Source organism: Physeter macrocephalus, chromosome 15 (assembly GCF_002837175.3).
Source record: "Physeter macrocephalus isolate SW-GA chromosome 15, ASM283717v5, whole genome shotgun sequence".
In the NCBI taxonomy this organism is placed as follows: Eukaryota; Metazoa; Chordata; class Mammalia; order Artiodactyla; family Physeteridae; genus Physeter; species Physeter macrocephalus.
This window is the reverse complement of record NC_041228.1, coordinates 74,008,284-74,013,501: the sequence shown is the minus strand read 5'-3', so window position 1 is coordinate 74,013,501 and position 5,218 is coordinate 74,008,284. Positions and strand designations below refer to the sequence as shown.

Below are 5,218 nucleotides of genomic sequence, written 5' to 3'. Positions count from 1 at the left end.
TTTATATCCAGCTAAGTCAAAGTGATTTACCAAGGAAACTCAATCTATTGACCACTGACTTCTTGACAGCTGCATATGAAGCAGGAGAAGAATGGAGCAACATTTTCAGAAACTCAATAAAGCAAACATGGAACCAAGGATTTTATATTCAGCCAAACTACTCTTCAAATGTCAAGGCTATAGAAAAGTAGTTATAAACTTGCAGGATCTTAAGAAATACTCTATTCATGAACCTAACCTGAGAAACCCAATAGAGGATGAGCTTCATCCAAGAGATTACTGAGAAATTTCATCAAAGACAGATGAATTTAATAGGTGGGCATAACTTTCTGTCAACTTATTACACAGGTAAATTCACACAACCACTACCACACAATGAAGATACAGAGCTATCACATCACCACAAAGTTGTCCCATGTGCTAACCCTTATCAGAGACACCTCCACCATCTCTAATTCCTGACAACCATTCATCTCTTTTCCATCTTATAATTGTGATTTAATAAATGTTTTGTAAATACAGCATGGGACTGGCTGAGACTGAGGCTTTTTCCCAACCGCAAAATGTCCCTGAGATACATCCAAGTTACTGAGTGTATCAATACTTTGTTCATTTTTATTGTTGAAGATTCATATGGCTATACATTTGGGCCTCTATATTTTCAGGTTTTGAATCCAGGGATTCAACCAACTGCAGGTCAGAAGTACGCAAAACAAAATAAAAATTCCAGAAATTTCCAAGAAGCAAAACTTAAATTTGCCACACGCTGACAGCTATTTAAATTGTATAGTATTTACACTGTATTAAGTGTAAGATCTAGAGATGAGTTAAAAATATACAGGAGGATGTGCGTGGGTTATATGCAAATACTACACATTTTATATATGGGACTTGAGCATTAGTGCATTTTGGTATCCTTGGTGGTCTTGGGACATGGGACAACTCTATCTCACTTTGTTCAACTATTGAGAGACATTTTGGCTGTTTCCAGGTTTTGGCTATTACAAATAAAGTTGCTATGAATTGTGTGTAGGTTTTTGTGTGGATGTAAATTTTTATTTCTCTGTGATAAATGCTCAGGAATTAATTTGCTGACATACAGTGAGTGTATAGTTTTTTAAGAAAATGCCAAAATATTTTCCAGAGTGGTTGTGTATCGTTTTACATACTACCCACCAGGAATTTACAAGAGATTGAGTGTCCTCACATCCTTAGCAGCATTTGGTGTTATCACTATTTTTAGCTTTAGCCATTCTAATAGATATACAATGATTTCTCATTGTGGTCTTCATTTACATTTCCCTGATGACTAGTGATGAACATCTTTTCATTTGCTGGTCTTTATATCCTTTTCAGTGAAACGGATGTCGCCTATGTTCTAAATGGATGGTGTGCTTCTCACTGTTGGGTTTGAGCCCTTTTTCAGATATGTGGTGTTCATATATTTTCTTCCAATCTATAACTTTTCATCATCTTCATGGAGTCTTGTTTAGAGCAAAAGTTTTTAATTGTGATGAAGTCTAATTTAACAATTTTATCTTTTTTATCAATCATGCTTTTAGTATCACATCTAAGGATTCTTCACCAAACCCTAGTTCTCTCTCAAAGATTTTCTCCTATGTTATCAGCTAAAATTTTTATAATTGTATATTTTATATTTAAATCTATGATCCTTTTTTACTGAATTTTTATATAAGATGTGAGATTATGCCAAGATTCAAAATCTGGTTATACATTTCTAATTGCTTAACACCATTTTTTGAAAAGACTATTCATTCTCCATTGAATTCTTTTACATTTTGTCAAAAATTCATTGGCCATACTTTTCTTTTATACGTGTAACTGATTCACTTTACTGTATACCTGTAACTAACACAACACTGTAAATCAACTATACTCCAATAAAAATTTTTAAAAAAGAAAAATGACTTCATTCTAGCTTTGTGACCCTTGACATAACACTTAACACTCTGGGCTTCTACTTCCTCACCAGCTCAATGGAGGCATGTGGAGGACCCTCCAGCTCTTACACTCTTTGATGCTGTCACTGGCTACCAAGCCGGTTTTTATCACAGTTTCTGAGAAAAACCAAGCTGATTTTTATCACAGTTTCTGAGAAGGTACCTAACCTTTTTGAGGTTTCCTTATCCATAAGAAAGAAAATAAAATTGGGAGAGGCCATCCTGAGCAGTGAAAAAAAATGAACTGTGGATTTAGGCAGACAGACAGTCTCAGTTCTTAGCCCTTGTGACCTAAAGCCGGTTACTTGACCTCTCTGATTCTTACTTTCTTGACTTGCAAAATGGAGCTAACAGTGTCTGTTGTAAGGATTGTGGAAGGATCTCGCTCATGCCACCTTACAGTAGGTACAAAATAGATATCATTTTGTTCCTATATCACTTTCAGCAAATGTGAAAGAGAGGGATGTGAATATGCTGAAATGTCTGTTAAAAAAAAAAAAAGTAAACTCTTCTGATCAACACTGCCCACCTCTGTGGTTATCAGAGATGTTCCAAAAGACTGAGGTTAAGAGGCTACAGGGAGCAAAGAGCACCAACCACAAGAAGCACGGTTCAAAGCAGAAAAAGACGTGGTCCTGACCATGGTCCTGTAAGGCACCATCTCAGATGGGCTCTGCGACAGCATCAGGAGACCTGGTGAGACAGTTTGGGCCACCGGCCGGCAGGCACGAGAAGTTCCCAGGCTGGGAGACTTTACCATGATGGTGCAGCGAGCTCCCGAATCTCAAGGCAGCTCAACATCATACCTGAGACCTGGTAACGCAGCTCTCCGAAGGCAACGCAGGAGTAAAAGGCACTACTCCGACGAGCAGCTTCAGCTCTAAGCTAACCACAGGAAGAAAGCCTCTTATCACATGTAAACATTTGCAGGTTTCCACAGCTAGCTCTAGGGCACTGTCATCTGAGGGGAACAGGGCGTGCCCAGAGGGAGCTCAGGCAGGGCCCCCTCGCACACTGGGGAGAAGATGCTGCACCGCCACCAGTCTCAGCCAGCACGCTGCCCTTGTCCCCAGCCTCCCCCTGTGCCAGCTCTAGAACACATGACCCCAGCTCAGGCTCTCACGCTCCAGAAGCTGGTGTAGACAGCAGTGGGTTTCCTGGACAAAGACTCATCATCCATAACACAGCAACTCCTCGGGAGGAGAATGTATTTTAAACCTGCAAGTGTCTTCTGCAGACACGGGGCTCCTCCCCTTTGAGGGGGACTCCTCTGGCTGTGGGCTGTGCCCTCCCTGTTGGCAGAAATGTGGGGGGCAGGCAAACGACAGGCCTATGACTTGGGTTGTGTCCTGCACATAAACACCTGGGAGAGCAGGGCCAGGACTGTGGCACTGGGGAGTGTGTGCCTCAGGAGGTGGTGATGAGACAGCGTGGCTATACAAAAGGATTCTGGGTGTGCCAACTCTAGTAGAGCCAGTAGGCAACTCTGGACCTCATACCATCCTGCCCTTGTTTGCCACTCACCACATCCCCAAATCTAGAGGGTCAGCGCTTTTCTAGCTATGGCACCTCACCAGGGAAGTCAATGCTACAGGACCTCAGGGAGCCTCGTGGTGCTAAGGTTGAAGACTCTAGTCGGAGAACAGCCTCGTGGTGAGGTTCTGTTCTCACGACAGTCTGCAATCCCTGGGAGTGGCTGCACGTGGCAGGTAAAGGGGGCGAGTGGCTTGGGCACCTGCACCCCACTGAGGAAGCCAGGACCCTTCACATCTGCAGTGGCCGCGTGTAGGAGAGACGGGCAAGGCCGCACGTGTGAGAAGCAAGCACAGGCTGGCAGTGGACACAGGACTCCTTCCCTCTGCAGGACAGCAGGGACCAGGGCCCGAGGCTGGACTCCTCTAGGGCGCAGATCGGGTTTTGCTGCAGGACTGGCTCGGCTTTGCTGGTTCCAAGGACTCAGTTCAGCCGTCTTCTACCCTCAGACAAACTGCGACAGGTTGGGGACCTTGATGTTGAGATCTCCAATGTTGATAATCCGAGGCATCTCCAGCAGGCCGATGTTTTTCACGGTGGACAGGGCCCGGGCGGGTGCTGCTGAAAGACCACCCTTGGATTTCTTCAGCCTGTTCTGGGCTTCAGTCTGAGCCACGATTTCATTCATGTTTGTTTCCAACACCATCCTACCCATCACCACCTCCTGAAGAATGTAGTGCACCTTATCCATACGGAAGATCAAATCCAATTCACAAACATTTTCGAAACACTTGTCCAGAGTCTCCACAAAATCCTGGATGAGGTCCAAGATCCCAAGTTCACTCTCTGATGAATCCCCACAAAATACAAAATAGAGGGTAGCATAATGCCGATAAATCAGTTTGTAGTCAGACCCACCAATCAAACTTCCACCCCTCAAGAAGTTACAGATGTTGTCATCCCTTTTGAAAACTAGCTGGAAGATCTCTCGAATAATCAGCCACGATTTCATTCATGTTTGTTTCCAACACCATCCTACCCATCACCACCTCCTGAAGAATGTAGTGCACCTTATCCATACGGAAGATCAAATCCAATTCACAAACATTTTCGAAACACTTGTCCAGAGTCTCCACAAAATCCTGGATGAGGTCCAAGATCCCAAGTTCACTCTCTGATGAATCCCCACAAAATACAAAATAGAGGGTAGAATAATGCCGATAAATCAGTTTGTAGTCAGACCCACCAATCAAACTTCCACCCCCCAAGAAGTTACAGATGTTGTCATCCCATTTGAAAACTAGATGGAAGATCTCTCGAATAATCTGCTGTTGAATTTCTTCTGGGAAACGCTGGTAGAAGCAGACAAGCCACGGCTTCCCGTTTACTGAAAACCAGGATTGCCTGAATCATCTACACTCCTTTCACCACCAGCTGCTTCTAGAGAGCCTCTCCTTCCACTACAACCTGGCCATACTTATATGGAACTACTTCTGGGTTTTTATTCTATTTTATTAATATGTGTGTATACATATATATGTGTGTGTATAAATTTAATTTCATTAGTCGTTATTGGGCTGTTCATTGGATGAGTTGGAGTAGTTTATGTACTTTTCACGGAATTAATCTATTTCATGTAAATTGTCAAATTTATGTGTCTAGGGTTGCTCAGACTATTCTCTTATTCTTTCGATGTATGCAAACTCCGTAGTGTGATCCTTTGTTTCAAACTGATAATAGAAATTTCTCTCCTCTCTTTTTATTTGTCAATCTTGCTGGCGTTT

General features: G+C 42.8%; 1 pseudogene; it reads right to left on the bottom strand.

Annotated features, from left to right (window-relative positions):
* Positions 1–3,939: 3,939 nt before the first annotated feature.
* Positions 3,940–4,847, bottom strand: LOC102996662 (AP-3 complex subunit sigma-2-like; annotated as a pseudogene).
* Between the last annotated feature and the right edge of the window lie 371 nt (positions 4,848–5,218).